Below are 11,165 nucleotides of genomic sequence, written 5' to 3'. Positions count from 1 at the left end.
AAGAAAAACCAAAAGTTGAACCGTATAAAACATTATTTAACATTTGCTTGAGTTTTTGTCTCAATGGAAACTATGTACAGGCGCTTTTCCAACTTGGAAGACACTGATCCGCCGGCTTCCTGCAACAGTGTGAGTGAAATGACCGTAATAACCACACGTTGGCCCTTTGGACGTGCAACTTCTCAGCTTTCAGAAACAGTTGGAACAGTTTTTCCGATAGCACAAACTGTCACATAATTACGGTGATGCAAAGTGCGCTGGCGACACGCGTCGTCTGCGACACCCACGGTGTTAAAGGTTTATTTAAAATATAAAACAGGGCAATCCTGCTTGGATCATTATCTTACATGAAGTGATCCTGGCTGACAAAAATCAGCGTTGACCTCATTCCTTGGGTGAAATAACACAAATAACCCAGTTTATTCTGTATTTATTCTTCGGGCCTTTTCTTAACTTATCGTCGACAGTAGGAATACATTCAGGTGACTGACAGGTGTAACCTCTGCTGTGCTGCTCTGTCACAGCACTTGGTATTGTCTTCCTAATCCCCAGCCCAGCTGTCAAAATACCAAAACATAGTTACAAATTAGCGGTGTTATCCAGGGTTCACTGGTGAAAATATATGCTAAACCTGATTAAACCAGAAAATCCCACCGTTTATTCTAATACCAAGCAGTCTGTTGCCTTCGGCTCCCTGAGAGCATTTCAAAGACATTTACCAACACGTCAGAGATTATTTCATTGTTCTCTCTAATGTAGCCTATTGATTGGCTCTTTTTTCTGCATCTGTCAGATCGGGGGATTAGAGAACTGGGAGGAACAGGTGAGGAATTAAGTAATTCATTGTTGAACTGTAGCATAAAACTCGCGCATGAATCTTAGTTGGAACAATTCATGGAAGTGACCGCGTCAGTCACCCTTACCTGAGAACAGGCTGTCAACAGGTGTATGATCCTTTTTTTTTTTTTTACTTTCCAACCTCAGTGCTACTTACTTGCCTTTCATCTGACATTCCCCTCCTTACTCCATCCTCCATTACCATTCTGTTCACTGAGCTGATATTTGAACTAATGAGGACGATATAGTCTGAAGAGAAAGTCAGAGATGAGGCCGTATTCAGTCTGTAATGAGTCTGCATGTCTATATGCCAACCCATTGTGTGTGAGTGTGTGTGTGTGGTTGTATTTGCTGCCTCTTTTAAAACCCTTTGTGGCATTAATATCGACCTTGTCAGCACCAGGAGTCCTCATGGAGCCCAAAACATGGTCCTAATGAGGCAGAACCTAATTTCTGAGGAACTGGTTAAGTTCGGGGCTGTGGTTAGGTTAAAGGTAGGGCTGGAGATCCTGGAAAACATTTTTGAATTCAAAAGTCTGAGCCCCTTTTCGCCTCCAGAGCACAGGAGCGAGCACGGAGTCACGAGCGCTGCGCAGCATCGGTAAATTTTCTGTGACGATGAAAAACAACAAATACTCTCAAAAGATGTCAAAGACATAAAGAAGTGAATCCACCTGTCCAGTAGAAACAGCGCCACCATGGCATGACTTTGCATTGTTGCACCGATCAGGTTGTGAAGAGGATTTTAAGGTTAGGGTTAGGCACTGACTAGTTATGAAGGTCCAAACCTGTGTGTGTGTGTGTGTCTGTGTGTACTGTATAGTATATAGAACATATAGAAGGTGCACATGGCCTTCTGTCTCTCCATTGCACAGGTGCAACTTTATTGCTTACTTCTTCACAACCCATCAAGAGAGAGACGGGAGTCAACTTCGTCAACAACATTTCAGATCTGTCACAACACCATAACTCTGTCTCCATGGCAACCAGTGCCCTCAGGCCTACAGTGTACGAAGTGCATTTACAGCAAGCGTTTCTTTACATGTAATAATCAGCGTGGATGTTAAGAGACACACGGGGAGGAAGAAGATGCTGCCCAGCCAAAAAAAAAACAAAACAAACTTTCTTTGCCAGTTTAATACATTGTCTAACACACACACACACACACACATTCACAAGCACACTGGCTCTAATTATATGTGTTAAAGTGATGTCTTTAGAATCTGTCAGGCCTCTGTTTATATCAAAACCTCAAGTAGGTACACTTACACTTAGAAACACAGTCTCTTTCACAATGGTTCTCAACTGGTGTAGGACAGTTGGGTTTCAAACTGGTGGCTCTTGACAGAGGTGATTCATTATTCTCTCGCGTGTACTCGGTGTCCAACAACATGCAACGCACAATAATTGCCACTCTTTACTCCTCCACGCTGATTTCGTATTCCCAGTATATTATCACTGTCAGTCTCTCCCTTCACTTCGCCCCTCCATCCCTCTAAGGATGCAGAAAAAGACATCAGTCACAACTCATCAAATCCCCATCAGTTCCTAATTAATGGTATAAATGTGCCTAATTAATTAATCTGTTAAAGAGCCTCGATAGAAACCAAACAGACCCAACCCTTTTGTCTCCCAGGGGCTGTCAGCGCCGAGACCTCCCTCCCCTGCCTGAACACACACACACACACACACACACACACACACACACACAAACAAACAAACAAACGCCTCCTCCCATGACTTCAAAGGAAGTGATTAGATAAGTCAGTGGTCGTCAGTGATTTTCTTTCACAAACAAACTGTGAAAAGACACTTTTAATACAACGACCGCAGGGTCTAAGATCACGATCGGCTTTGCAACTTTAAAAAGAAGTGTTTTTTTTGAGCCGTGCTGTTGGGTGTTGAGAAAAGAAAAACACACCCATCAAAGAGTATAGCCTTCAAAGGGAGTTTTAATTATGACATGAAGTTTCTCAGTCTCTGTTGTCATTTCTCCCTCTCTCTCTCTCTCTCTCTCTCTCTCTCCTTCCCTCTATCTCTCTTCTTGTCACTTTCCCCAACAACAACCTGCCAGATACAGATAAAATAAATGAAATAACACTTTCTATCTCCTTTTCAGCCACTTACTTCTCCAACACCTGCCCAGGTCCCTAACAAGGTAAAAAAAAAAAGTATAGTGACACAAGAGCAAAACTTCAACCGCTGCTACTCTACTTTTGTTCATTCGTCCGCAGCCAAAATGTAACTATGCACAGTTACAATAACAACGCAGGGTCCTGGTCAAGAAGGAATTCTTCCAGGTTTTTCACGATTAGCGTTGTCGTCGCCGTGGTTACTCAGAACGCCTGGAAAGTTTTGAAACTTTGACTTTTCTCAAAACTGCCAGACAAGTTTCTTGGTGAAACTGTGGGAGGAGATGAAGAGAAGGAAGAAGAAGAAGAAGAAGAAGAAGAAGAAGCCTGATTGATATTAAGAGTTAATGTTCTGAGCTTCGATTTCCACGGTTACGGTTAACTAATGGAGGGAAATGGCGAATGCGGACAAGGCCTCCATTTTTGTCAATATGGCACTCTGGCTCTCAGTCTAACTTTCCTTATGTATTTACAATATAAATAAACATAGTATATTTATATATAGTATAAGTTTATATAGCTGGAGCTTATTTGACAACATATACATTTGTGTCGCGTGTGAATTGTGCCCCAGCTCTCTCAGAGCAGTCTCTCTGTTACCGATGAACAATGGTGACTCAGTTGAATGTTTGGAATTTAAATGAGTAGAACTGTTGAACTGGCAAACTATATATAAGGTAGTTTCTGTGCTAAATAGCAGTTAAATAAAGTAGCTCAACCATGCCCAAGCAATTCTGAATGATAAATGAGGGGACAATGGTGAACTTAATACTGATTCTGATAATTAAATTTAAGAGGCTCCAGGCCAGAGAGTGAGGGAGTGCATGCTGAGCATCTGGAGTCACATGACAGGTACAGGTACATGTGAGGGTGGCAACTGGAAAAAAAGGGTGATACTGTCGTCTGACGGTACCTTGTGCAACCCAGTGAGCCAGCGTTGTGTAATAAGGTGAAATAAGGTGAAACACCACTATAATAATGCATACATTATTTAATGAAGACGCTAAAAGAACTATGAACGTAAATACAGATGGATTTGTTGTTAGTAAAATGAACATGTGTCTAATAATTTGCACAAAATATGATATTATTGTGGTGACAATATCAAGGATCAACATTTACTGTGATATTTTATGATGACTTTCTTACTGCGAGAGAGATGTGCAGCTTTCAACACCGAGCGTATCGCTGACGACGCGTTAGCACAAGCGCACTTTGCTTTAACGTAATCGCGCGACCGTCAAAGCCAACATGTGGTTATCACGGTCATTTCACTCGTGCTGTTTTAGGAAGCCACAGAGAGGAGAGAGTCGGAGGAACACCTGTACATAGTTTCCAATTTATTTCGCCTGTTTTTGGACATTGAGCGACAAAGACTCAAAAGATTAAATTTGTCATACTCTTCCAATGTATTCGTTGTAAATTGTTAAAACAATATTTTAACACGCACTAAACTGTAAATAACTGTTGGATATTGGAAGTTATTCTAGAAAAATGGACAAAAGCACTAAGTTACAGGACATTCTCTCGTCCTTTTATGGTTAAAATAAGCAAAAAAAAAGAGAGTTAGGTAATAATAATAATAATAATAATAAATTTAATTTAAAAGCGCCTTTCAAGTCACTCAAGGACACTTTACAAACAAGATGAATTAAAATCACACAATTTTTTTAAAAACCAAAAAACACATAAAATCAACACAATACATTTGGGGAAGTGACAGTAAAAGCAGGGGGGTTAGAGGGAGTAGGCGGTCCGGAAACAGGTGAGATTTGAGTCTTGATTTGAAGAGGTGGAGAGAGTCACAGTTACGGAGGTCAGGTGATAGTGTGTTCCAGAGCTGAGGAGCACAGTGGCTGAAGGCTCTGCCCCCCATAGTGCTGAGGCGGGCAGGGGGCACAGAGAGCTGGATGGAGGAGGAGGAGCTGAGGGAACGAGCGGGGGTGATGAAGTGCAGGAGATCAGACAGGTAGGGAGGGGCAAGGTTGTGGATGGGAGGAGTTTGTCGTTGATGCGGTGTTTAAAGGTGTTAAAGGGTTCAGCTTTTGTTTCTCCCTGCTCTCTGGACTGTTGCTGAAAAGGTGCAGAACAACAGTCCACACCAGTGTCCAGCTTATTTGCAATGATAGAGCAGATATTTGGGAAGAGACAAAATAGGACATATTGTTTACCCGCACAGGCTTGTGATGGTATAGCAACACCTTTGTTATGGTACTATCTCAAAATCTGACAACATCCCTTATACCTCTACTCTTTACTTGCTTGTTGTGCCTATTAAGTATTTATTTCCTGAAATAACATTTTAATGCTTTTGAATGATATCCTGCATATATATATTCCCTTTACAAAATAATGTAACATAACAATGTCTCCATCCTCCCCTTCCAGTGTCTTCCGCAGCCCTCCTCCTCCTCCTGAGCTGATCCAGTATCGTTAAAGAACATCATCTGAACTCACGTGGACCGTGCTCTCCCTCTCTCCTGCCTCCTTCCTTCTGTTTCCTTGGAGATGCTCCCTTCACAACCCCCAGAGGTGCGGAGAGCAGAGACAGCTGTTGTTAGAGAGACTGGCTGTGACAGTTGCCATGTACCTACAGACACACACACAAGATTTCTACAGCTATTCTTCTCGGGACACTGCACTGACTTCCATTATTTGGATTTAGTTATCCCTTACTTTAACCATAACCAGTTAATATCTCACTCTAACCTCAACCTAACCACAATTTACACCCTAAACTTCCTCAGTGGGATCATGGTTTGCTCTCCATGAGGTCTGGTCCTAACAAGGTGTCAGCAGAGGTTCTAAAAAGATAACAAGTATAAGCTCACACATGCTGGTTTTGCATTTTCTGTGTAGACATAATGCGTCCCTTACTCGAACCTAAACCCGATTCCAACTCTAACCCTAAAACCAGGTCTTAATCTTAAAAAAGCCTGTTAAAGTTGTGTGGACCAGCCAAAATGTCCTCACAAGGTCAGAACTGTCCACATAGCCTAGAGAGAGGGAGAGGTATCAGTGTCTATAATGTGTCCATCCATCTTCTACCACTCTATCCTCCACATGTGCAAATCTGCATGTTTTTGGACATGTGGGAGGAAACCACACACTTGTGGTTAGACAAGAGTGCTAACCACTACACTCACCGTGTGGCCCACATACTGTCTCATCAACAAATACAGGAATGGCCATGGTTTCATCTAAACTAAGAAGAACACAAGAGAAAAGCTCAACAGCGACAACATCTTCAAAGAGATCGTTGTCCCCTGGGTTGCCATGGTTGCAGCCAATACCGGGTAAAACGCGGGGACCTCATCAACATATTTGTAATTTGCAAAACCCAACAACTGTAGGATGCTGTCAGCATGGCCTTTCAGCTGCTCGTGTGTGTGTGTGTGTGTGTGCTATGTGAAACACTATCTGCAGCACAGAGTGTATGTGAATGTCAACTCTTATAACAGGGACAAAAGAGAAGCGAGAAGATTTGAAGTCAAACTAAATCCACTGTGAACCGGAGGAACTGACTTGATACTTTCAGAGTGGCTCACCATTGTTGGCGTGACTTCATGAGAGGGAAACGTGTGATTACCGGGTTTGATTTGGGAGGACCAGACACCCACAGGCGAGGTGGTGAGGGAAAGTGGGAAAGTGTGTGGTCCACAAAAGCTCAAGAGGGCCGAAATGACAGATGAATGACGGCGGAAAGACAGAGCACTTAACGTCTGACAGCTAACAATTGATTGGCTAAAGGCAAACGTGTCAGGCTGTGGTTGGACCAAGACAAAAAATGCACAGGTGGAACCGAGTGATAATAAGAGAAAACTTCCAACTGACTTTTCACTGAGCAATTCAGTCGCATTAAAAATACGTCGAATATTTTTGGCTGCAGCCCAAACAATGATGTGCCCTTTATAGCGACGTCACCACAGACTGTAAAAACCAACATGACAACACATCAAATCACAGAGCAACACTGTGACAACAGCTCGGTCTCACTTCAACATGAGCCGACGTGTAAATTCAATTCATAAAACTGCTGTTGAAAAGTTAAAGTGATTAAAAACACACTGTAAACAGAACATACAAAAGAATGCCACCAAACACACACGTTAGGGCTGAACGATGAATTGAATGTTATTATTCATTATTAATGTTATTTTGACAGAAAATGTGATATGATTATTATACTATAATACATAATATCATTTTCACAACATTATTCTCATTTTCATTAAAAAAACACTTTTAAAAGCATTAATGAGTGATATGTGTGCAGCTCTGTCAGTCTTCAGTCAAGAGGTGTACTAATAATTCATCTAAAATGACATTTTGACACATTCTGGCTTGAACAAATGTTGCGTCTCCTGCGATCTGTAAATTGCAGAAAGCTGTGTTTTGCGATCGTCGATAACATTTCCATTCATTGTTCAGCCCTGACACACGTGCAGCTGTTCGTCTTGTTAAAACACTGCGATGAAGTCCAGTCATTTGGACAGCACTAATTCCACCATCTTAAAACTAACCACAATTCAAATCTTAGCCCTGACTCTAACCACTTCCTCATTAAGACCATGTTTTGGTCTCTCACACACACACACACACACACACAGTTGCTGTTTGTGATCTATTTTTCATCAGGTCATAGATCCGAGGTAAAATATCTCCTCCAAATGTGCCTCATCCAGTATTATGTGTAAACTTCATTCAACCTTTCATTTATTCATGCATTTTCTCCCTAAAAAAATAATAATAATGCTTTTGTGATTGCTCCAAATCTCTTCAGGTTTCGGTGTGTCTGGTAGAAATGGTGATTAGGGCATCAGTTTGGAATCAAAGCAATATTTTTGCCAAAGAATGTTTCTCTGCCGTGAGACTCGCGAGCTGAGACTTTCTCATCCGTAGCATGATTATTGTATGAAGTAAGAGATTGAGGGGAAGTTAGAGGTGTTTGCAGGCCCTTGAAGTTGTTTATTCACACGCGTTGGGTATCGATGCGCCGCTGCACGTCTTCCCCTCTCGGCCCCTCTCATGTTACAAGAGATTCAAATAGTAAAAGGCTTAAAACGTCCAAAAAACATACATACACATAAAAGGCACAAATCACAGCAAGATATATAGTTTCTTAGCGTTCGTTCAACGCCAGTATGGCTTTCCGACCGATTGATCGCGTGAGCAAAATAACTGGATTTTTAATTCATGAAGAACAGCATGGGACGGCAACTGCGAGATGTGAGGACACTGAGGAGGATTTCCTGATCTTGATGTTGTGGCTTTGTTAGACCTTCACACGTTTAAAAAGCAGAGGCAGGAGCCAGGGCATAAAACAAATAATGCATTATTTATCGTGAGAAAGATATTCCTTCAGCTGTTTCTTATATATTATCCCATTGATGCAGACTGTCTAATCCCTGATTTCTCAAAACTTTACTTGGAAATATTTGTTCCAGAGAAGAGACACAGAGATGTTTTCTTTTCCTCAGTCAAGTATGAGTATTTTTTTTCAGAAACAACCAAGACAAATGCAAACACTTTGATGTACAAACATAGTACACACACTCCAAGAAAGGGACGGAGACACAAGCGTGCACACACACACACACACACACACACACACACACACACACACACACACACACAGAGACTGATAGACACTGATGCAAGAAAACAGCAATAAGTGAAGCACAGCTCTGATGATAATTGCAGTGGTGTGGCGTGGACGCCTGGAGAAAGTGTTTGTGGGCTTGGATGAGAGGAGAGGCTGGTCCACAGTAAGGTGGCATCATTCTCCAAACAGACACAAAGCATGAGGGGTTTTCTTTTAAGTTTGTCGAGGCGCAGCAGACAGAGGTCAGACAAGAGGGAAGAGAGCGAAGAAGCAAGGGGCAGTGGATTCATTCAGAATCCGTCTTGTTTTGAAAATATCAGTTAAAAAAAATCTAAAGAAATAAATAGAGGGAGGGGTTGGGGGAAGTAAAGCAATAAATGGGAAGTAAAGCAACCTCATTGTGTCGCAGGTCATCATGACAGCACTCAGTGCACACACTCGTCAACACGTGTTAAAAAAATAGAAGCACAAAAAGAGCACTCTGAAAGTGAAAAGCAGCGTCTGCGGGAGTAATCGTTCTCAGGTTCAGGGGTAATTCCATTCCGTTCATTTCAAATCAGCGGCCTTTGCATTATCTGGATTTACCCTTAAACAGAAGCAAAACACATTAACATCGGTTTCCATTAAAGAGCAGCATCTATAATAGTAATCATAACCACTTTATTATGCCGCGCATCTGTTGTTGAAAAACAACACAGGGCAGTGAACAGGTAAATGCCTTTGAATTGTGCGACATATTTTCATTAGCTCTAATAGCGATGGCTATAAAAGCAAATTGCTACAGTTCAAGATGCTTATAACCTTTTTTTTTTTTTTTTTTCTTACTGTAAAATAGCTGGAGGGAAAACAATGTTATTAAATTCACATCTGTTTTGCTCATTGAATCTTGCTTTACATCAGTGTAGCAAACAATGAAGTGGTATCAGCATCCAGTTTGGATAGTACAGTATAGAAATGACAAGACACATTTCCATTACAGCACGACCATGTGGATTATATCACTGACATTACTCAGTTTCTGTTCAAGGGCAACAGTTTGAACATGTTTTCATGCAGGACATGATTAGCATTATTGGCAGCCCTCTAATTCAAAAGCTATTATACCAAGTAACTGAAAAAAAGATTTTACGGCTAATTTTAGCATGCCGCGCCGTAACTTTTTCAAAGTAATGGGAGAAATTGGGCTGTAATTATATCGTTTGTTCTACAACCGTCTAAAACCCACATTGATTTCGCACCATTTGCCAATACTTACGCCCCCCATGAAGGTGACATTTTGCTCCACTGATTTCCTCCACAAGCGTAAAAGGCCAACAGTCGAGAGGAGACGGAAGGAAGAAATCTTCTCTCGGCGGCAAACGGTGGCTATCTTGTACCCACCGTTTCATTTTCATTTGTTTCAACACAGGCTGAAGATGGAAAAAAAAATAAAAATCTCTAGGGGAAAAACCCCTGGTAAATAAGCAGAGTTCTCCATGGCTGAAGATGGTTATTATTGTGCTAAGTCCACTCATTTTAAACAAGGATGTTATGTACTGCACTTTTTTTTTCTTTAACTGCACAGTGAACGAAAGGGAACAATCTGAAAGTGAGACGCAGCTTCTGCACGACACACACACACACACACACTAGTTCACTCTTCCAATGATTTACAACAAAAATAGAGAATGGGAAGTCTGAGAGGGAATATTTTTATTACGTCTATGTGCAGCAACATTCTTCTATCTGCCCACCCACACACAGCAGGTTATATAAATGGTTCCAGGCTCCAGCCCACTCAGGGTTTTCAGTGGGCAGCCCACAAGTGAAAAATTAGAAATGTATGTATTCTCTAAATGACCTCTGCTTCTCACAATCAGCGAGAAAAGTTACACCACTTGCAGGCAGTCTGCTGTGAAACAGATTCATAGGCCGCTGCTTTGCACCAGTGAGTTAAGTGCCGAGCCGCTGACAAATGAGGTTTACATCCCGTCCAAAGGTTTTGGCAGTGATCAATTTACATCGATTCATACATAAAAAATAAATGCTTTGTGAGGTTGCAGGGACGGAGCCGGGGGGGACTATGTGTGGCCGTGCTACGGGACCATGAGTCGAGTGTCCATCGAAATATAAACTTTGGTTTCCGAGTAAAAATCTGCCTCAGCACAAACTTCGGACGCAAAGATTTTAAATCAAAACCCTTTAACCTCACTTATAAATGACCGCGCTGATGAAAAATCTATGCACACTTTTCGATTTAAGCCGTTCAGTATGTATATATATATATATATAAATATAGATATAAAATCCAACAATTTACTATAACTCTGAGGCCTGATTTATTTATCATCGATAGAGAAAACAGGTGGAATGTAATGTAAGAGTTAAATGTACAGATTTTGCAACTGTTTAGTGAGAATTTTTACTAACCCTTTAACACCTAAGCCTCAAAACTTTCAATATCTTAAAATAGCATATTAACAATTTAAAATGAAGAAATAAATACCATATTTTTAAATTTAATATAAATGTACATGTGTAAATGGTAGACTTAGACATAATATTGTTGAAATTCCACATTCCAAAGATACTTCATTACATTTAAAACAAAG

The sequence above is a fragment of the Solea senegalensis genome, linkage group LG6 (genome assembly GCF_019176455.1).
Source record: "Solea senegalensis isolate Sse05_10M linkage group LG6, IFAPA_SoseM_1, whole genome shotgun sequence".
Classification (NCBI taxonomy): domain Eukaryota; kingdom Metazoa; phylum Chordata; class Actinopteri; order Pleuronectiformes; family Soleidae; genus Solea; species Solea senegalensis.
This window is presented reverse-complemented; position numbering follows the sequence as displayed.